The sequence below is a fragment of the Apodemus sylvaticus genome, chromosome 20 (assembly GCF_947179515.1).
Source record: "Apodemus sylvaticus chromosome 20, mApoSyl1.1, whole genome shotgun sequence".
NCBI classification, from domain to species: domain Eukaryota; kingdom Metazoa; phylum Chordata; class Mammalia; order Rodentia; family Muridae; genus Apodemus; species Apodemus sylvaticus.
Window position 1 is genome coordinate 57,536,995 of NC_067491.1, and position 23,937 is coordinate 57,560,931.

General features: G+C 39.2%; 1 pseudogene; it reads left to right on the top strand.

The window, feature by feature from the left end:
• The window catches only part of LOC127670811 (vomeronasal type-2 receptor 116-like), a 46,662-nt pseudogene extending 22,927 nt beyond the window's left edge, over positions 1–23,735 (top strand).
• Positions 23,736–23,937: the final 202 nt, after the last annotated feature.

Below are 23,937 nucleotides of genomic sequence, written 5' to 3' on the forward strand. Positions count from 1 at the left end.
TGTAGTAAATCTTGGTTGTTAATAATTACCCCATCAATACACTCATAACTATTATTATTAAGAGTTTTACTGATCGCTCATTCTTGTGGAAGTGTTTTAAATATTTTTAAATTATCTAATTATTTTGACCTTTAAAGAAAGGTTATCAGTTAGTACTTTCTGATGTCATTGTAACATAAGAGATATCAGGCTGTTTACATTAACTTCTAGAGTCCAAGGTAAATTTTTTTCAAAATAACATAAATTGAACTTCCCTGAGAAGAGGAATCTTAGTATAGATAGTATTTCTGATCTTCTTTCATCAAGGAAAACCTGTCGAGTATTATCATAAAACATTGTAGTATGAGGGACCATTAATATGGGAGATATTTCCCTAATTTATTAAAAAAAATGGGATTAGAAAGAAATTAGTGAAAAAAACAACCTTACCAATAATAACCACAAATAATGTAAACTATTTTGATGTATCTCTAACCAAGGAAATGAAAGGCGTGTATGAAAACAAATTCAAGTCCTTGAAGAAATAAATTGAAGAAGATGTGAGAAGATGGAAACCTCTTTCATCCTCATGGATGAATTTGATTAATCTAGTGAAAATTGGAAATTTAGAGTGTTACCTAAATTTTACAAATTTAATAAAGGAATCTACAGATACAGTGTAATTCCTATGAAAATTCTCACACAATTATTTACAGACCTTCAAAGAGCAATTCTCAACTTCATATGGAAAAAACAAGAACCAAGGATAGCTAAATGAACCTGAACAATAAAAGAACTTTGGGAGAAATCACCATCCTTGCCCTCAAAATGTAATACTGAGCAATGGTATAAAACCTTTATAGTTTCCTATAAAATGAAAGTAGTTGATCAGTGGAATGAAATCAGCTCCCTGTAGTACATTTACAGACACTTGATTTTTGACAGAAGCCAAACCTTACAATGGAAAAAGAAAGAAAGCATCTTCAACAAATGATATCTCTCCTACTGAATATATGCTTATAGAAGAAGGCAAATAGACCAATATTTATCACTCTGAAGACACCCAAGACCAAGTGCATCAAAAACCTTAACATATTGAAAAGATATGGAGAGAGGGGGCAGCCTTGTCTAGTCCCTGATTTTAGTGGGATTGCCTCAAGTTTCTCTCCATTTAGTTTGATGTTGGCTACCGGTTTGCTGTATATTGCTTTTACTATGTTTAGATATGGGCCTTGTATTCCTGTCTTTTCCAAGATTTTTAGCATGAAAGGATGCTGAATTTTGTCAAATGCTTTTTCAGCATCTAATGAAATGGTCATGTGGTTTTTTTCTTTGAGTTTGTTTATGTAGTGGATAGTATTTATGGATTTCCGTATATTGAACCATCCCTGCATCCCTGGGATGAAGCCTACTTGATCATGGTGGATGATCGTTTTGATGTGTTCTTGGATTCAGTGGGCAAGAATTTTATTTAGTATTTTTGCATCGATGTTCATAAGGGAGATTGGCCTGAAATTCTCTTTCTTAGTTGGGTCTTTGTGTGGTTTTGGTATCAGCGTAATAGTGGCTTCGAAGAAGGAGTTTGGTAGTGTTCTTTCTGTTTCTATTTGGTGGAAGAGTTTGAAGAGTATTGGTGTTAAGTCTTCTTTGAAGGTCTGATAGAATTCTGCACTGAAACCATCTGGTCCTGTGCTTTTATTGGTTGGAAGCCTATCTATGACCCCTTCTATTTCTTTAGGGGTTATGGGTCTGTTTAGATGGTCTATTTGATCCTGGTTTAATTTTGGTAACTGGTATCTGTCTAAGAAAATGTCCATTTCCTCCAGATTCTCCAGTTGTGTTGAGTACAGGTTTTTGTAGTAGGATCTGATGATTTTTTGAATTTCCTCGGTTTCTGTTGTGATATCTCCGTTTTCATTTCTAATTTTGTTAATTTAGATACTTTCTCTGTGCCCTTTGGCTAGTCTGGCTAAGGGTTTATCTATCTTGTTGATTTTTTCAAAGAACCAGCTTTTGGTCTTGTTGATTCTTTGTATGGTTCTCGTGGTTTCTACTTGATTGATTTCGGCCCTGAGTTTGATGATTTCCTGTCTTCTCCTCCTCCTGGGTGAATTAGCTTCTTCTTGTTCCAGGGTTTTCAGTTGTTCCGTTAATCTTCACCTCACACCAGTCAGAATGGCTAAGGTCAAAAACTCAGGAGACAGCAGGTGTTGGCGAGGATGTGGAGAAAGAGGAACACTCCTCCACTGCTGGTGGGATTGCAAGATGGTGCAACCACACTACTGGGCATATATCCAGAGGATTCTTCAGCATGCAATAAGGACACATGCTCGACTATGTTGATAGCAGCCCTATTTGTAGTAGCCAGAAGCTGGAAAGAGCCTAGATGTCCTTCAACGGAGGAATGGATACTAAAAATGTGGTATATTTACACAATGGAGTACTATTCAGCCATTAGAAACAACGAATTCATGAAATTCTTAGACAAATGGATGGAGATGGAGAACATCATACTAAGTGAGGTAACCCAGTCTCAAAAGATCAATCATGGTATGCACTCACAGATAAGTGGATGTTAGCCTAGAAACTTTGAATACTCCGGACATAATCCACAAATTAAATGATGTCCAAAAAGAATGGAGGAGTGGGCCCTGGTTCTGGAAAGACTCCGTGCAAGAGTATAGGAGAATTCCAGAGCAGGGAAGTGGGAAGGGGTAGATGGAAGAATAGGGGGACAGAAGAGGGCTTATGGGACTTGCGGGGAGTGGGGACCCAGAAAAGGGGAAATCATTTGCAAAGTAAATAAAATAAATAAATAAAAAAACAAACCTTAACATAATACCAAGATACACAGAGTCTAATAGAAGAGAAAGTGTGAAAAGCTTTGAACCCATTGGCAGAGAAGACAGTTTCCTGGACGGATCATGAAACCATTGATAACTGAACCTGAAATTCTTCCATAAGGCAAAGGACATTATCAATAGGACAAAAGTGGCAGCTGATAGACTGTGAAAAGATCTTCATTAACATTACATTCAGTAGAAGTCTAATATTCTAAATAATGAGTAATTCAAGAAATTAGATTCCTTATTTTGAAAAGCTAATAACAAAATTTTTAAAATGTGGTAAAGAACTAAATAGAGAATTCTCAAAAGAGGAGCCTTGAATGTCTTAGAAGCAGTTAAAGAAATGTCCAACAACCATAGTCATCAGGGAAATGCAAGTGAAAATGACCCTGAGAAATCATCTTACACCAATCAAAATGGCTAAAATAAAAAGAAATACTCAAGAGATAGCATATGGTAGTAAGGATATAGATAAAGGGCAGCACTCCTCTCTTTCTGGTGTGATTGCAAACTTGTACAATCACACAGGAAAACAATCTGGCATTTTCTCAGAAAACTTGAAATAGTACTACGTGAAGAAGTGTATATATACTGCTTCTGGGCATATAACCAAAACTGCTCTACCATATCAGAAAGACACTTGCTCTACTATCTTTATAGCATCCTTATCCATAATAGCCAGAAACTGGAAACAACGCAGATAGGCCTCAATAGAAAAACAGATTCAGAAAATGTGGTTCATTCACTTAGTGGTCTACTATTCAGCTATTAAAACACTTGGCAATTGTAAACTTTCAAGGAAAACAGATGGAACTAGAAAATATCCTGCTCAATGAGGTAACCCAGACCCAAAAGGCATGCACTGTATTTGCTCACTCTTGAGAGGACATTAGTCATAAAGTACATGATAGCCCTGATTCAATCCACAGGCCCAACGAAGCTAAACAAAGCAAGATACTGAAGCGAGAATACTTGAATCTCACTTAGAAGTGGTTTTTAAATAGTCATAATTGGTAGATGGAGGAAGGACTTGGGTGTGAGAGGGAAGGTGGTAGGGAATGGTGGTCTCAGTATCAGGTGTTGGGAGAATTAGAAGAATGAAAGGCAATCTGTAGCTGCCAGCAGTGGAGGGTTTGGGGGAATCACAAGAAGTGTCAGAAACATGGCTTTAGGAAGGGTACCAGTAGAAAATTCAGGTGATCATAGCTGAGAAAAATAGCCGTGGAGATATAGTACATGAAGAGGACAAACAACTCCTATAGCCATGCTGGTCCTGCCTTGGGGGGATAAGGACAACAACACAGACACAAAAATTTTGACCCCAAATCTGTCCTATTTAAAAGAAATGCAAGGATGGAAGAGAGATTGATAGAATGGCCAACCAATAATTGGCCCAATTTGAGAACCATCCTGGGGCAATACTCAATCCCTGAAACAGTTAATGATATTTTGTTATGCTTGCAGAAAAAGACCTAGCACAAGTGTCGTCCAAGATGCTTCACCCAACAGTAGACAGACACAGATGAAGAGATCCACAGCCTAACACTGGACAGAGCTAAGGGTCTCTTATGGAAGGATTGAGGATAGTTTAGGAACTGCACAGGAAGACCAAGAGTCTAGTAACCTCAACCCTTGGGGGCTCTGACAAAATAATCCACCAATCAAAGGTCATACATGAGATAGACATAGTCTCAACACCCTCAAAATATGTAGTAGATGTGCAGCTCAAACTCCATGTTTGTTCCAAAAAGCTGAAGTGGGGGCTGTCCTTAAGCTATCTGTGGGACTCACTCCACAACTTAGCTGCCTTCCTTGGCCAGAGTGGGAGAGTTTGAAGCTAATCCTGTAGAGACATGATGTGGCAGAGTGGCAGTAAATCCAGGGGGCCCACACCCTCTCAGCACAGCAGGCCAGGGGGAGGAGTGTTAGGGTGTGGACTAGGAGAGGTAGCATCCTGTATGTGAAATTAATAAAACAATTAGTGAAAAAATAATCTCAATGACACATAAAATGGAGTGGTGTCAGGTGGTCCTAAGTTGTTTAAGAATCATGGATGATAAACCCATGATTAGCAGGATAGTAAACAGAAATACTGCATGTTCTCCATTTCTATTAATTTTCCAGTTTCCTGCTTTAACTCCTGTCCTTATTTCCATTGATGAGAAACATGTCTGTCCTCAGTTTACTATTGGCACGGTGTTTGATCACAATAGAAACCACAACTAAGACAACTAGAAAGGCAGTCACAGTCAGTTTTCTGGCGGCCTTTGCTTTTAAGCCTTTGGCAGACACACAACAAACTGAGAGGATGTCCCTTTATTCTTAAGTCTCATCTTGGAAAAATGGCAACAAAACCAATGCGAGGAAAGTAGGATTGTCTTCAGAACATCACAGTTGGAGGGTGAAGTTCATCATGGCAGGGAATCAGGACAGCAGTGATGTGAGGAAAATGGGCAGATTCTGTCCACATTCAGCAGGAGGAAAGCGATCGCTGTTGCTGGCCAAACTTCATTTCCACTTTTCATTCAATAGCACGTTTGTACATTTTTAAATATAAATTTTAATTAATACACCTTCCATTATAAAATATGTACTTGGGCACTGATTAGGAGCTAAGCATTTTGTATCTTGTATTAAATATTTTTCAGATTCCTCGGTCTGTCTGCAGTGAGAGCTGCAGCCCTGGATTCAGGAAAGTTGTTCTGGAGGGAAGGCCTACCTGTTGCTTTGACTGCAGTCCTTGCCCAGACAATGAGATTTCCAATGAGACAGGTGAAGGACAAGTCTCTCAGAGGGTTTTACATCCTCTCTACGGCGCACTGACAAAACTAAGTAATGAAAAAAAACTAAACAAGAGAACTACGTGGCAATTACATTACTTCAGATTCGCAACTAGATCTTTAAGTCTATGCTCTTTCTTTAAATTTTTTTATTGTTTGTTTTATTTGTTTACATTTCAAATATTATCTCTCTTCCTATTTTGCCTTCAGCAACCCTCCAATCCTATCCCTCCTGCTTCTATGATGATGCCACCCCCACCCACACAACACCTTCCTACTTCAGAGCCCTAGCATTCTCCACCGCTGCGTCATCAACCCTCCACAGGACTAAAGGGCTCCCCTCCCACTGATGCCAGATAAGGTAATCTTCTGGTGCATATGCAGCTGTACCCATGGTTCTCTACATGTGTTCTGGTTGGTTGATACTGTTCTTCCTATGGAGTTGCAACCCCTTCAGCTCCTGCAGGCCTTCGTCTAACTCCTCCATTGGGATTCTTGTGCTCAGTCTAGCGGTTGGCTATGAGCATCCCCATCTGTATTTCTCAGGCTCTGTTAGTAGACACCTGTATCTGGCTCCTCTAAGCAAGCACTTTTATTTTTATTAGTTATATTCTTTATTTACATTTCAAATGTCGTCCCCATTCCTGATTTCCTCCTGAAAATCCCCTAACTCATCGCCCCTCCCCCTGCTCACCATTCCACGGACTATCGCTTCCCTGTCTTGGGGTTCCCCTATACTGGGGCATCTAGCTTTCTCAGTACCAAGGGCCTCTCCTCCCTTTGATGTCCAACAAGGCCATCCTCTGCTTCATATGTATCTAGAGACATGGGTCCGTCCATGTGTACTCTATGGTTGATGGTTTAGTCCCTGGGAGCTCTGGTGGAGCTGGGTGGTTCATACTGTTGTTCTTCCTATGGCGCTGCAAACCCCTTCAGCTCCTTGGGTCTTTTCTCTAGCTTGTCCATTTTGCTCAGTTCAATGGTTGGCTGAGAGCATCCACCTCTATATTTGTCAATCACTGGCAGAGCCTCCCAGGTGACAGCTATATCAGGCTCCTATCAGCAAGCACTTGTTGGCATCCACAATAGTGTCCAGGTTTTGTAACTGTATATGAGATGGATCCCTAGGTGGGGCAGTCTCTGGATTATCTCTCCCTCAGTCTCTGATCTACACTTTTTCTCTGTATCTCCTCCTGTGGGTATTTAGTTCCCCCTACTAAGAAGGACTAGAGTATCCATAATTTGTTCTTCTTTCTTCTTGAGCTTCATATAGTCTGTGAATTGTATCCTGACACTCTTTTCTTCTCATCCTCTGCTCTGTCAACTAATTTTCTCCCTCTAGCTCCCATTATTATTTTCTTCCATCTTCTAAGTAGGACTGAAGGATCCACAATTTGGTCTTCTTTCAGCTTGATCTTCATAGTTTGTCCATTGTATCATGGGTATTACAAGCCTTTTGCCTAATAGCCAGATCACTATGAGAGAGTAGTACATATGTTTCATGTTCTTTTGCTGCTCGACATCCTCAGTAAGGATGGTATTTTCTACTTCCATCCATTTGAATGCAAAACTCAAAGTTGCCATTTCTTATAGCTAAATAGCACTCCATTGTGTATTTGTATGATAAGTATTGTATCCATTCTTTCATTGATGGGCATCTGGGTTGTTTCAAGTTCTGGCTATTATAAAAAAGGCTGATATGATCATATTGGAGCATCTTTTGGATATATGCCCAGGAGTGGTGTAACTGGATCCTCAGGTAGTACTATTTACAATTTTCTGAGAGATTATCAGACTGATTTCAAGAGTGGTTTTACCAGCTTCCATTCCCACCAGCAATAGAAGAGTTTGCCTCTTTCTCCACATCCTTACCAGCATTTGCTGTCACCTGAGAGTTTGATTTTAGTTATTCTAAAGGGTGTGTGGTGGAATCTGAGGGTCATTTTGATTTACATTTCCCTGATGACTAAGAATGTTGAACAATTCACTAGGAGCATCTAAGCCACTTGAGATTCCTTCTTTGGAAATTCTTTTATTAGCTCTGTATTCCATTTTTAATAGCATTACCTGGTTCTCTGGAGTCTTTATGCTAACGTCTTTGATCCACTTCACTTGAAGTTTTGTGCAGGGTGATAGATATACATCTATTTTCTTTCCTCTACATCAGACATCCCATTAGCTCACCACTATTATTTAGATGCTTTCTTTTTTCCCCATTGTATGATTTTGGGTTTTTGTCAGAAATTTAAGTGTCTGTAGGCATGTGTCTTTGAGGATTGATTCCATTGATCAATCTGTTTGTTCCTAGACTAGTATCATGCTGATTTTATTACTATTACTTAAGGTCAAGGATGGGGTTATAATAGAACCTCCAAAAGTTCTATTATATTTCAGGATTCCCTTAGTGATGCTGGGATTTTGTTTTTCCATATAAAGTTAAGATTACTATTTCAAGGTCTATAAAGAATTGTATTTTAATTTTGATGGGAATCGGTTTGAATATGTAGATTACTTTTCGTTTGGTAATCATTTACATTATGTTAATTTTGATTTCAAGGGCATGAGAGATCTTTCGATATTCTGATAGTTTTCTCAATGTTTTCTTCAGTGATTTTAAGATAATTTCTTATAGGTTTGCAGTTGCATGGCTAGAATTACATGAAGATATTTATATTATTTGTCAATATTGCAAAGAAATCTGTTTCCCTAATTTCTTTCTCAGCTCATTTATCATTTGTGTAAAGAAGGAATATGGCATTTTTTAATGTTAATTTTGTATTCAGCCACTTTTTTGTGATTTTTAATATTTCTTTTATTATTATTTCTTTTTTCATTTTTTATTAATTTTTTTTATTTTATTCAATATATTTTTTATTTACATTTTGAATGATTTCCCCTTTTCTGGGCCCCTACTCCTCGAGTATTCATCAGTTGTAGGTGTTCTCTGGTAGAATTTTTGGAGTTATTTATGTTTATTATCATATTATCTGTCAAAAGCAATACTTTGACTTCTTTCTTTCTAATTTGTAGCCACTTGATCTGTTTTAGTTCTCTGACTGTTCCAGCTACTACTTCAACCTCTGTATTGAATAGATTAGTGAGATTGGGCAACATTGTCTTGCCCCTGATCTTAGTGGAATTACCTAAGTTTCTGTCCATTTAATTTGATATTAGCTACTGGCTTTCAGTATGTTGGTTGTGTAAAATTTAAATATTTGACATATATCCCTGATTTTTCAAATACTTTAAAAATGAATTGATGTCACATTTTCTTTCTTTTAATTAATTTTTTACACTCCATATTTTATTCACCCCCATGTACTCACCAACTGTTCAACATCTCATACTTCCTTCACACCCTCTGTCTCCACATGGAGGTCCAGACCCCCACCCTGCCTGACCTCTAAACTCCCTGAGGTCTCCAGTCTCTTGATGGTTAGGTGCATCATCTCGGAACACTGACCCATCAGTCCTCTACTGTATGTGTGCTGGGAGCTGGTATATGCTGCCTGTTTGGTGGTCCAGTGATCGAAGCATCACATAAGTCCAGATTAATTGAGACTGCTGGTCCTCCTACAGGATCGCTCTTCTCCTCAGCTTCTTTCAATCTTCTCTAGTTCAACAACAGGGGTCAGATGCTTCTGTCTATTGGTTAGGTGCAAATATCTGCATCTGACTCTTTCTGCTGCTTGTTGGGATTTCCAGTGCTCTGTCAAGCTAGGAGGTTCCTTTTTTTTGAGTGAATTGGTATCACATTTTCATAATGCTTCCTTCAGCATTTAATGAGATGATCATTATGTTTTTTATTCTTCAGTTTTTTTATATGGTGAATCAGGCAGAAGGATTTTCATGTATTGAACCATCTTTGGATCTCAGGGATGAATCCTACTGAGTTAAGGTGTATGACATTTTTGATGTGTTCTTGTAATTGGTTTGTGAGTTTTGATTTTTATAGATATATTCTAGTATTTCTGCATCAATATGCATAAGTGAAATAGGTCCAAAATTATCTTTCTTTGTTGAGTCTGTGAAATTTGTGTATCAGTTTGACGGTGGACTCATAAAATGAGTTTGGCAGTGCTCCTGCTTCTATTTGGTGGGATAATCCGTGAAGCATTGGTTTTAGCTCTCCTTTAAAAGTCTGGGAGAATTCTGTAATAAAACCACCTGGCCCTGGGTATTTTTTATTTGATATATTTTTTATTTAAATTTCAAATGATTTCCCCTTTTCTGGTCCCCCACTACCCAAAAGTCCCATAAGCCCTATTCCCTTCCCCTGTTCTCCCATCCACCCCTTCCCAATTCCCTGTTCTGGTTTTGCCCTATACTGCTACACTGAGTCTTTCCAGAACTAGGGGCCACTCCTACATTCTTCTTGCACATCATTTGATGTGTGGATTATGTTTTGGGTATTCCAATTTTCTAGGGTATTTTTAATCAAGAGAAATTTCATGACTGCTTCTCTCTTTTTCTTTTAGGGTTTTATAGATATTTGTATACCTGATCTTGACTTAACTTTAGTAAGTGTGGAATTTGTTTAGAAATTCAGCCAGTTCATTAAACGTTTCCAGTTTTGTGGAGTATAAACTTTGCAGTAAGCTAACACTTTTTTTTTTCTTGTCTGTGTTTTTGCCTCCCTTTTCATTTCTGATTTTATTTATTTATATATAGTTATTTATGTTTGATTAGATGTTTTCTTTACTTACATTTCAAACGTTATCCCCTTTCCTCGTTTCCCCTCTGAAAACGCCCTATTCCATCGCCCCTCCCCCTGCTCACCAACCTACACACTCATGCTTCCTTGTCCTGGCATTCTCCTATACTGAGGCATCGAATCTTCTCAGGACCAAGGGACTCTCCTCCCTTTGATGTCCAACAAGGCCATCCTCTGCTACATACGAAGTGGGAACCATGGGTTCCTCCATGTTTACTCTTTGGTTGGTGGATTAGTCCCTGGGAGCTCTGGGGTGTTCTGGTTGGTTCATATTGTTGTTTCTCCTATGGGGCTACAAGTTCCTTCAGCTCCTTGGGTCCTTTCTCTAGGTCCTCCATTGGGGACCTTATGATCACTTCAGTGGTTTTCTGAGATCATCCACCTCTGCATTTGTCTGGTACTGGCAGAGCCTCTCAAGAGACAGCTATTTCGGGCTACTGTCAGCAAGTGCTTGTTGGCATCCACAATAGTGATTGGGTTTGGTGACTGTATATGGGATTAATCTCTCTGTCGGGCAGTCTCTGGAAGGTCTTTCATTCAGGCTCTGCTCACATTTGGTCTCTTTATCTCCTCCCATGGCCATTTTGTGCCCCCTTCTAAGAAGGACCAAAGTATTCATACTTTGGTGTTCCTTCTTCTTGGGCTTTGTTTGGTCTGGGAATTGTATCTTAGGTATTCTGAGCTTCTAGGCTAATATCCACTTATCAGTGAGCACATACCACGTGGGATGACATCTTCTACTTCCATTCATTTCCCTAAGAATTTCAAAATTAATAAATTTATTGTTTTTAATACCTGAATAGTGTATTCCATTGTGTAAATGTACCACATTTTCTGTATCCACTCCAGTGTTGAGGAACATATAGGTTCTTCCAAGCTTCTGGCTGCTATGAACATAGTGTAGCATGTGTCCTTATTACATGTTGGAGAATCATCTGGGTATATGCCCAGCAGTGGTAGAGCTGGGTCATCAGGTAATACTATGTCCAATTTTCTGAGGAAACAGCAAACTGACTTCAGAGTGGTTGTATCAGCTTGCAGTCTCAACAGCAGTGGAGGGGAGGGGTGCTCCTCTTTCTCCACATCCTCTCCAGCACCTGCTGTCACTTGAGTTTTTGATCTTAGCCATTCTGACTGGGTGAGGTGGAAATTCAGTGTCGTTTTGATTTGCATTTCCCTGATGACTAAGGTGTTGAATATTTCTTTAGTTGTTTCTCATCAAGAGAAAGAAATTACAAAAATAACATCCTTCACAATAGTCACCGACAATATAAAGTATCTTGGTGTGACTCTAACCAAACAAGTCAAAGATCTGTATGACAAGAACTTCAAGTCTTTTGTGATTGGGTTATCTCACTTGGGATGATATCTTCTGCTTCCATTCAATCCCCTAAGAATTTCAAAATTAATAAATTCATTGTTTTTAATAGCTGAATAGTGCATTCTATTGTGTAAATGAACCACATTTTCTGTATCCATCCCAGTGTTGAGGAACATGTAGGTTCTTCCCAGCTTCTGGCTGCTATGAACATAGTGTAGCATGTGTCCTTATTACATGTTGGAGAATCATCTGGGTATATGCCCAGCAGTGGTAGAGCTGGGTCATCAAGTAATACTATTTCCAAATTTCTGAGGAAACACCAAATTGACTTTAGAGTGGTTGTACCAGCTTGCAGTCCCACCAGCAGTGGAGGGGAGGGGCGTTCCTCTTACTCCACATCCTTGCCAGCACCTGCTGTCACTTGAGTTTTTGATCTTAGCCATTCTGACTGGGGTGAGGCAGAAATTCAATGTTGTTTTGATTTGCATTTCCATGATGACTAAGGATGTTGAACATTTCTTTAGGTGTTTCTCAGTAAGAGAAAGAAATTACAAATATAACATCTTTCACAGTAATTACCAACAATATAAAGTATCTTGGTCTGACTCTAACGAAACAAGTCAAAGATCTGTATGACAAACTATTCAAGTCACTGAAGAAAGAAATTGAAGAAGACCTCAGAAGATGGAAAGATCTCCCATGCTTGTGGATTGGCAGGATTAATATATTAAAAATGACAATCTTGCCAAAAGCAATACACAGACTAAATGCCGTCCACATCCAAATTCAACTCAATTTTTCAGAGTTAGAAAGAGCAATTCTCAAATTCATCTGGCATAACAAAAAACCTAGGATAGTAAAAACAATTCTCAAAAATAAAAGAACTTCTGTGGGAATCCAGCATCCTGGACCTCAAACTATACTACAGAGCAAAAGTGTTTAAAAAGTGAATGGTAAACTGGTACAGTGACAGGCTGGTAGATCAGTGCAATGGAATTGAAGACCCAGAAATGAAACAACACACCTATGGTCACTTGATATTTGACAAAGTAGCTAAAACCATCCAGTGAGAAAAAGATAGCCGTTTCACCAAATGGCTATGCTTTAACTGGTGGTCAGCATGCAGAAGAATGCAAATTATCCATTATTATCTCCTTGTACAAAGCTCAAGTTCAATTGGATCAAGGACCTCCACATCAAACCAGATCCACTGAAACTAATAGAAGAGTAAGTGGGGAAGAACCTCGAGCACATGGACACAGGGGAAAATTTCCTGAACAGAGCACCAATGACTTATGCTCTAAGATAAAGAATTGACAAATGGGACCTCTCAAAACTACAAAGTTTCTGTAAGACAAAGGACACTGTCAATAGAACAAACACAATGGCAACCAACAAATTGAGAAAAGATCTTTACCAACCGGATATCCGGTAGAGGGCTAATATCCAATATACACAAAGAATTTAAGAAGTTAGATTCCAGAGAACAAAAGAAACCTATTAACAATGGGGTACAGAGCTAAACAAGGAATTCTCAAGTGTGGGTTTTATTTATTTTGATACGATTGCTATGTAGTTAATATGGTGAGGTTTTGTCTATCTTATTGATTTTCTCGATGAACTAGTTCTTGTCTTCATTGATTAATTTTATTCCTTTAGCTCTAAATGATTGATTTCAGCCCTGATTTGATTATTTCCTCTGCTTGCCTCCTCTTCCTGGTGTTTCCTTTTTCTAGAGCTCTCACATTTATGTTTAAATTACTCTTTTGAGAATTTTCAAATTAAATTCTTTATAAAGACACTCAGTGCAATGATCCTTCCTCTTAGCACTATTTTTACTGTTTCCCAAAAATTTGGGTTTGCTGTGCTTTGTTTTTATTGAAATCTAAAAATTTCTTTATTTCTCCCCTAATCCAGAGATCACTGAGTAATGAGTTCTTCAGTTTTCATGAGTGTTTAAGTTTCATGGTATTTCTGTTGTTGAAGTCCAAATTTCCTCCAAGGTTCTCTCATAACAGAAAAGATGATGTTTCAATTTTCTTGTATCCATGAAGGATGCTTTGTGACTGATTATCTGGTAAATATTGGGGGGACGAATCCATTAGGTGCTGAGAAGACAGTATATTCTTTTGTGTTTGTGTGAAATATTCTCTAGATGCCTTTTAAGTTCATTTGATTCATAATGTCTGTAAGTTTTGTTATTTCTCTGTTTAGTTTCTGACTAAATAACATGTCAATTGGTGAAAACAGGGTGTTGAAATTAACCACTAGTAATGTTCAGAGTTTGACATGTGGTTCAAGCTTTATCAATGTTTCGTTTACAAATGTTCATGCCTTTGAACTGGAGGCATGCATGTTGAGAATTGAAATATCATCTTAGTAGATTTTTCCTTTGCTGAGTATGAATTATCCATTCCCATCTCCTTTTATTAATTTTAGTTGGAAGTTTATTTTAATAAGTATAAGTCTGGAATGACTCAGTGAAACAGTATAACGGGGAAGTGGGAAGGGGTGGGTGGGAGAACAGGGGAAGAGAAGGGGGCTTACGGGACTTTCGGGGAGTGGGGGGGCTAGAAAAGGGGAAATCATTTGAAATATAAATAAATTATATCCAATAAAAAATTAGAATTAAAAAAAAAAGAAAGGGACCAGCAGCAGTTGGCAATCTATAAGGGGGAAAAACTCAATTAAGAGCCAGAGAAAAACCTCCACGGTGTTTCTTTACAATTAGAATCCACAGCTGTTGGAAATGGGCAAATGTGGAGCTCTGATTCAGACAGAAGCAAATTCTCAACTGCAATAGAAGGCTTCATTTAGCAGGCTGAAGAGCACAGATGAGCTTAATTGAACAAGAGAGAGTGATTGCCTCCCCAGCAGCTAGGCATAATCAAACAACACCAAGTAACATAATTCCTGGGATGGTGAGAAATTAGCCCTGAGCTGCAAAGACTGACCGGCAGATACAAACACCTCAGAACCAGAAGAGACAGGAGGTCACCTGGTCCCAGCCACAGCCCCTGTGGGAATCTGCTTTGAATCAGTGCTTTCATAATCATGGACTGCAATGAAGCTAGTGACAGCTTTTTAACATCAATGGCATACACACCATTTATATATAAGTGCACACAACTAAAACGTTAATTTTAAGACTTGATAATGGGCTCTGACCCACACTACTGTAGAGTATCCAGATCAAATAACCAACCAGGTTCTTGTTCTAACAGACTCAGGAGACAAGGCTTGGGTGGGGATACGTGACATTCCAGACACAGGAGGGTAAGAAACAGGAAAAGTCCTTCAAGACAAGACGTGCCTGGGGTGAATCAAAGTCCCTCTTGATATGCAGCCGACAGTTCTATAGAGGACAGCTACACAGAGGGTAGCTATAATATTAGTGCTGGGAGAATCAACATGGGAACAGAGCCCCTACCCAAACTGGCTTTCATAACCTTTCAGACTCCAGACCGAGTGCTTCACATTCTAGCACCAATAAAGCTCATGGGGTTTGAAGCCCTGGTCTGAATCCCAGCACCACCTCTTATGAGTTGTGTTATGTGGGGCAGGTTAGTTCAAATTTCTTATCCATAGAAAAGGGATCATTCAAAGTACCTGCTTCATTGAGTTGTGCTAGGATTAAATGTGAGTGAAGGAAACTGGAGCGAGTAAAACATAAATTTAAATTAATAGCCAAAGAAAGGCCAATATCGTCAACATGCCTCATGAAAATAAATCTCCTATCCAAGGCTGCCTGGGCAGAAGCCACCTGTGAACCCTGGTTTAGCTGACTTCCAAACTCACTTGCTCTGTTATTTCACTGTGGTACTCTAACCATAGCAGGACGAAGATATCTGAATCTTCCACTCTGCAAAAGGAGGAAACCAGGAGGGTGACAGACAAGTGTCCCCTCTCTGACCCTAGCTGCCCTCTCAGCATGTACTCACACCCATCCTGATAAGTTTTCCAGTTCAGGTCAAGGGTACAAGGAGCTTCCTTGGGCAGTGCTAACTATGGGGTTACATGATATGGGTGCAGGAGCCCTTGGCTAGGCACTGCGGGTAGCCTCATGAGATTGAGAAGTCTTCCAGCTTTCAAGAGGAATTCAAGGGGAATCTTTGTCAACAGACCCAACGCCAAGGTTCAAGTCTCATTGAGAATTAATAGCGACCTACTGTGTTGAGCTGAAAGTCATCTCCAATACGACATTTTAATCAAATGGTTCTCTAAAGATGAACTTGATCGACTCTGGGAAGGCCTCTACCATGAACCCGACAGAATCAGAGACAGAAAATTAATTACATGCTCAGTTTACCTCTCCAGGGTAGTAGAGACGGGACCATCTGCTGCTAAGACATGCTGAAGGTAAGCAGGGATCGCCACCACACATATCTTCTCAGATGGCCCTCTCAATATCTCTGTAAGGTGAACAAGATCATCAGCCCCATTGTATGGATTAGAAAACTGAGGTCTAGGGGATGATGGTAACCAGAATCGAGAAACTGCCTAGATGGAATGAAGACTCAGGAGGGATGGCGCTGAAGGGCACGGCTCTCAGCCTTGGTCTTAGAAGCTTCTTATTGCAGAGGGTCCAGACTACTGCGGAGGCCCCCAGCTGCTTAGTGCTGAGAGTAAGGGAGTCTGTGTGCTCAGTCACAGACAGGACATCCACATCAGCCTGCCCTCTTCCTCTCCTGATGCCCGGGGAGCATGGCAGAAGAGGAACTCTCAAGAAAGACGGTAAGAAGCAGAGACAGGAGGAATGCTGGGAGATGCTGTCTTCCGGACAGGACGCACTGCTGCACATGAACCCATAGCAGCTGTGACCATCTATACAAGACCCACGTTAAGATCCTGCCCATCGAAAATTCTAACATGGGTGGGAAATAGGTTGCTAAGGCCCCACTGAGGCACTGCTGGCAGTTGTGGCTTCTAGAGGAGGGAGACTCTCCCCTCTGTGGAGGTGTGGCCTCTAGTGGACTGCCCATGGATAACCTTATACCCATGCACATATGAGGAACACCAACTGGACACGGAAATGAAGGACACAACGTTGGAAGGGGAGAACGTTGGGAGGGATGATGGTGGGGGAGAGAGGGTGTATCCATATGATCAAGATTCACTGAATCATGTATAAAAGTTTCAAATGGATCCTGGAGAGGATGTGGAGAAAGAGGAACATTCCTCTACTGTTGGTGGGATTACAAACTGTTACAACCAATCTGGAAATCAGTCTGGAGGATCCTCAGAAAATTGGACATAGTACTACCTGAGGACCCAGCTATACCACTCCTGGGCATATGCCCAGAAGATGCTCCAACATGTAATAAGGACACATGCTCCACTATGTTCATAGCAGCCTTATTTATAATAGCCAGAAGCTGGAAAGAACCCAGATGTCCCTCAACCAAGGAATGGATACAGAAAATGTGTACATTTACACAATGGAATACTACTCAGCTATTAAAAACAATGACTTCATGAAATTCTAAGGCAAATGGATGGAATTAGAAACTATCATCCTGAGTGAGGTAGCCCAGTCACAAAAGAACACACATGGAATGCAGTCACTGATAAGTGGATATTAGCCCAAAAGCTCAGAATAGCTAAGATACAATTTACAGACCATATGAAGCTCAAGAAGAAGGAAGACCAAAGTGTGGATATTTCAGTCCTGCATAGAAGGGGGAACAAAATACTCACAGGAGGGAATATAGAAACAAAGTGTGGAGCAGTGACTGAAGGAAAGGCCATCCGTAGACTGCTCCACCTGAGGATCCATCTCGCCAAAACTGCATGCTATTGTGGATGCAGGGAAATGCTTGCTGACGGGAGCCTGATATAGTTGTCTCCTGAGAGGCTCTGCCAAAGCCTGACAAGTGCAGAGGAGGATGCTTGCAGCCAACCATTGGACTGAACATGGGATCACAGATGGAAAATTTGGAGAAGGGACTGAAAGAGATGAGGGGGTTTGCAGCCCCATGGATGGAGCAACAGGGTCAACAGCCAGACGCCTTGGAGTTCCTGGGGACTGCACCACCAACCAAAGAATACATACGGAGGGACCCAGGGCTCTGGCAGCATATGTGGCAGAGGATGGCCTTGTTGGACATCAGTGGGAGGAGCGGCCCTTGGGCTTGAGGTGGTTGGATGCCCCAGTGTGTAGGGGAATGAAAGGACAGGAAGGTGGAATGGGTGGGTGGGGGAGCGTTCTTATAGAGGCAGGAGTATGAGGGATGAGACAGGGAGTTTCCAAAGAGAAACCTGGAAAGGGGAAAACTTTTGAAATGTAAATAGAGAAAATATCCAATAAAAAATTCTAATAAAAATGTTTCAAATGGTAAAAAAAAATGATTATTTCAGCTTACTTCTAGTGTTTTTGTCCTGGAAATTTTTTTCAGAACTTACTCTAAGGTAATGTCTATTGGTATTGCTGAGATGTCTGTTTTATACAGCAAAATGAAAGCATCTTAGTCAGGGTTTCTATTCCTGCACAAACATCATGAGCACGAAGGAAGTTGGGGAGGAAAGGGTTTATTCAGCTTACACATCCACATTGCTGTTCATCACTAAAGGAAGTAAGGACTGGAACTCAAGCAGGTCAGGAAGCAGGAGCTGATGCAGAGGCCATGGAGGGATGTTACTTTTGGGCTAGCATCCCTGGATTTCTTGGCCTGCTTTCTTATGGAAAGCAAGACTACCAGCCCAGGGATGGCAGCACTGACAAGGGGCCCTTCCCTGTAATCACTAATTGAGAAAATGCCCCACAGCTGTATCTCATGGAGCCATTTTCTCAAATGAAGCAAATGTCTCTGTGGTAAGTCCAACCTGTTTCAGGTTGACACACAAAACCAGCCAGTACAGATAGTTCCTGTTTTTATACTTGTTCTCTTAGTCTGTGTCATTTATTGAGAAATTGAATCAATAGATGGTGAGAAATATTAATGGTCAGTGTTTGTTTATCCCTATTATTTGATGTTGGTGTTGTGTGTATATGGGTTTGTGTGTGTTTAAATTGATTTTCCTTATATGGAATTACCTATATCTTGTGTTTCCTTCAAATTAGCTATCATGTTTCTGTTGGAGTTTTCCTTCTAGCACTTTGTTGTAGGAATGGATTTTTGGATAGATATTGTTTAAATCCAGACTTGTCTTGAATTATGGTTGTTTACTCCATCTATTGTGATTGACAGTTTTTCTGGTTATAGGACTCCAGGTTGGCATGTGTGATTTTTTCATAGGCTTTAAGATATCTGTCCAGGCCCTTCAGTTTTTAGAGAATCTATTGAAAATGCACAATTCTAACAGGTCTGCCATGGAATGATACCTGGTCTTTTCCCTCAGTGCTTAGTCTTTCTTAGTCCTCTACATTCTGCATTTTCATTATTTTGTTGAGGGAGGACTTTTCTGGCCCACTCTATTTTGTGTTTCACAAGCATCTTTTATCTTTATAGGTATTTCTCTCTTTACATTGTGATTTTTTCTAATATAATTTTGTTGGAAATACTTTCTCACCCTGGGATCTAGGACTCTTTAGCTTCTACTATTCTGATCATTCTAAGGTTCCTTGTTTTCTTTGTATTCCAGATTTCTTGGCTGTTTTGTTTCTGGGATATTTTAGCGTTAACATTTTCTTTTACTGATGTGCCAGTTTCTATTTTTGTATGCCTGAGATTCTCTCCTACATCCTTTTATCTTATTGGTGATACTTGCATTTGTTGTTCTGTAAGCTTCTTTAGGGTTTCCATCTGCTGTTTACCCTCAGTTTGGATTTTCATTCTGGCTTCTATTTCCACTTTCATTTCCTGAACAACTTTACTTACTTCTCTGGTTAACTGTAGTTTCTGCTATTACTTTAAGAGATTTATTTGTTTCCTCTGTAAAGTCCTATATTTGTCTGATTGTGTTTTCCTTTTCTTTTTTAAGCATTTTATTCTTTCCTCTTTAACGGCCTCTATCATCTTCATAAGACTGGATTTAAGGGCACCGTGGTTCAGTTGTGTTAAGATATGCAGGGCTTGCTGTTGTAGAGTAAGTTTGCCCTGTTGGTGTCATAATATTATTGAATTTTGTGTTTGAGTTCGTTTCATGCCTTTAGCCATCTAGATGTTTTTTTAAATAATAAAACAATAAATAAAACAATAAATAATTCGACAACATAAGGAGGTCAAAGGGATACAAATTGGAAAGGAAGAAGTTAAACTATCATTATTTGCAGATGACATGATAGTCTACCTAAGTGACCCAAAAAAACTCCACTAGAGAACTCCTACAGCCATCTAGATGTTTTAGTCACTGCATGTTCCTGTTGTGATATATATTGGGATGATGGCTAACCACCGTGATCTTTGTGTGACAGGCCCCTGGTGTATATTTTTGGGCTATATGGTTCTGGAATAGCAGGTCTTAAAAAGATGGCAAGAGACTTGGCAGAAAATTTTATATCTGGCAGGGACTATCTCCTCAGAGCCATGCCTGACAAAGTTCTTTGGGCAGGGACGATTAGAGAAGGAAAGAAATCTAAATGTTTTGGTTCTGGATCAACAGGCTTGATGAAGCTGGGTAGAGAGGTAGTGGGAGAATAGAAGTCTGGTGCAGATTTCCGGATAATTATATTTCCTCATCTATTAATTTCCATTATTTGACTGTAAAATATTTTATATAAGGTATTTCTCTGCTACATATAGACTACCTAATTGCCTGTTAATTCGGTTGTAGTTCCTGTATGCAGATTGAAGACATATAAATTCCACTTAAGAATTTAATGTGGTTGTAGAAGGACCACTTCAACTGTCTCCCCAAAATGCTTCCTTTATTACAGACTGAAGTTCAGACACTTTAGAGATATGTACATTTGGAGGGATGGAATAGAATAAAGGTTTGGACCTACATCACAGTATCAGATTGTATTGATTAAAAATACAGCTAAATATATGTTGAACAGTCAAAAGTTAAAGAAATTCCTGATCAAAGGAATTTGAATACAGGGAAATATAATAAACATATATTTCAAGACAAACCATAAGCCTTATACAAAACAAATTGTGTCTTATAGATCAGTTGCCATAAATTAATGAATATTGTTTATAAGATACAATATTAAAAGCTAGCATAACACAGCAACAAAAATAATCTAGCAACAGAGCAGAACAGATTTATGTAAAAGTGTTACATTAGCATGAATAGTCACATTGAGAAAATGTTAACTATTTGACAGGAGAGTTTAAGAAAGCATAAGAAAGATACACAAATGCAGAACTGAGTGTAAAAAGAAGTAAATGTAGTCTTTCTGTATCTTTTAAGGAAAAGTGAAACTAAAATAGTTTTTGAAATGAAGCCTTTACAAAATTACTGAAAGTTATTTGTGACAAGAAATATGTGATTAAATAATATTAGGAGCATTTATTTTTCTCCTCTGAGTTTTATTCACAAAGATTTAGTTCTTAAAATCTATTCTGGAGGAACAAAGAAAACATAAATTTAACTATTAAGTAGTTGTTTTCCTGAAAATCTTTCAAAAAGTTTTCCAAAACAGTAAACTAATAGCCACGAAAATATCTCAATATGAAAAGGAACTTCCATCCCCTACTCTACCCTTAATTTCATCACAGAACCCAGTAGTAGTTAAAAGAGAAAAGGCCTACTAACTTTTATCAAACATCCATATATTCACTATAATACCTGTGAGAACTTCCTTCCATCAAAAATGAAAGGGGCTGGGGAAAGATAAGGAATGCTTTGAACACATATTTAGTAGTTTCCAACCAAGATCACATGAGGAGAAAACATTTTCAAACTCAAAGAAATTTATAAATAAAAATGAATTTGTGTCATACATCCCAGACTAAAAAATCATTTTACATGAGAAATTCAATGAAATATGTCTATTTCAAAATTGAATTCGCATCTTCTATTGGAAATTTAGAAATATTTTTGAGAACTGGCATAAAAATGGAATAAGTTATTGCCATGTAATTTGGTATTTTCTAGTTTGAAAATATATGCTTCAACTGTATTAAAAAATATAAATAAAAGAGAGGTAAATCATGGTATGCACTCACTAATAAGTGGTTATTGACCTGGAAAACTGGAATACCCAAAACATAATCCACACATCAAATGAGGTACAAGAAGAAAGGAGGAGTGGCCCCTGGTTCTGGAAAGACTCAGTGAAACAGTATTCGGCAAAACCAGAACGGGGAAGTGGGAAGGGGTGGGTGGGAGGACAGGGGAAGAGAAGGGGGCTTACGGGACTTTCGGTGAGTGGGGGGCTAGAAAAGGGGAAATCATTTGAAATGTAAATAAATTATATCGAATAAAAAAATTAAAAAAATGAATTTGTGTCATATATTCCAGACTAAAAAATCATTTTACATAAGAAATTCAATGAAAAATGTCTATTTCAAAATTGAATTCGCATCTTCTATTGGAAATTTAGAAATATTTTTTGAGAACTGGCATAAAAATTGAATTAGTTATTGCAATGTAATTTGGTATTTTCTAGTTTGAAAATATATGCTTCAACTGTATTACAAAATACAAATAAAAGAGAGGTAAAAAGCAAAAAATAAGAATACTTCAATATACAACTAAAATAAATAGGCTCTAGGTATGAGATTTTATGGGTGTTTTCATTGTCAGTTTGACACAATCAAGATTTATGTAATAAAAGAAAAACCACAATTGAAAATCCTTTGAAGGGCTGGACTGTAGCAAAGAGTTTTGTACATACTCATGTTTAGTGGTTGCTGTGGGCTGCACTGCCTCACTGGGTTGGTGCAGCTCTGATGAGGTGATCACAATCTACATAACAAAGCAGGTCAGGGAAAATAGTAGAGGCAGGGCAGGCAGCCCCACACCCAGTGGACTCAGCTTCAGTTCTTACCTCCTTATCCTCCCTTCAGTTCCTGCATGGTTTCCTCAGTGATATATTTATAATGTATAATGTGAAAAATACCCTTTTCTCCAGAAAAGGATACTCTTCATGGGGTTTTTGGAAAGAAGTATAAACATTAACTTGTGTGATTATTCACTTTAGAATACTCATATCTCTATACCAAAAGTGACAAGGGAACATGGTTGTAATAACAATCCAATGAGTTTGAAGCATAAAATGTAGTAGGATAAAGGGAAACTTGACCATGCATTCATGATCAACTTCATTTCCACCAGGTATGGATCAGTGTGTGCAGTGTCCAGAAACACATTATGCAAATGCAGAGAAGACATACTGCCTGGAGAAAACTGTCACCTTTCTGGCCTATGAGGATCCCTTGGGGAAGGGACTCACACTCGTGTCCCTTGGATTTTCTAATCTCACAGCTCTTACTATTGGAGTCTTTGTAAACCACAGAGACACTCCAATAGTCAAGGCCAATAACAGATCTCTCAGTTACATCCTGCTCATCACTCTGACCCTCTGTTTCCTCTGTCCATTGCTTTTCCTTGGTCTTCCACACACAGCCACATGTATCCTGCAACAGAACGTGTTTAGACTTCTGTTCACTGTGACTCTATCCACTGTGTTGGCCAAAACCATCACTGTAGTTATGGCCTTCAAGATTACAGCTCCAGGAAGAAAGATCAGATGGTTGCAGATATCACAGGTCTCTAAATGTGTCATTCCAGCTTGCACTCTGATACAAGTACTTCTCTCTGGCATATGGCTGGGAACATGCCCTCCCTTTATTGACATGGATGCTCACTTTGAACAGGGACACATCATCATTCTTTGCAACAAGGGCTCAGCTGTTGCCTTCCACTGTGCTCTGGCCTACCTGGGAGTCATGGCCTTGGGTAGTTACCTCATGGCTTTCTTGTCCAGGAACCTTCCTGACACATTTAATGAATCCAAGTCCATGGCTTTCAGCATGCTTGTGTTCTGCAGTATATGGGTCATGTTCCTCCCTGTCTACCACAGCACCACTGGGAAGGTCAGGGTAGCTATGGAAATGTTCTCTATCCTGGCTTCCAGTGCAAGCATTCTAATTGTAATCTTTGTCCCTAAGTGCTACATTGTTTTGTTTAGGCCAGAATTAAACACACTTCCTCATAACAGGGATGAAAGACACCACAGGGGCAAATATTTACTTAAAACATAGTTCACATGATTCTTCATCTAAACTGAATTTCACTGGATCTCTACCGTTCTGACCATCACATATTAGGTCACATGTTTTTCCTGTGATGGCTTTGTGGGTATGGCTTCTTCTCACCAGATATTATATTCTGAGCTTAATTCCCTGGAACCTCATGATGAAGTAAGGAATTGATTTTCTGAAGTTGGACTTGTGCGTTTCCAGT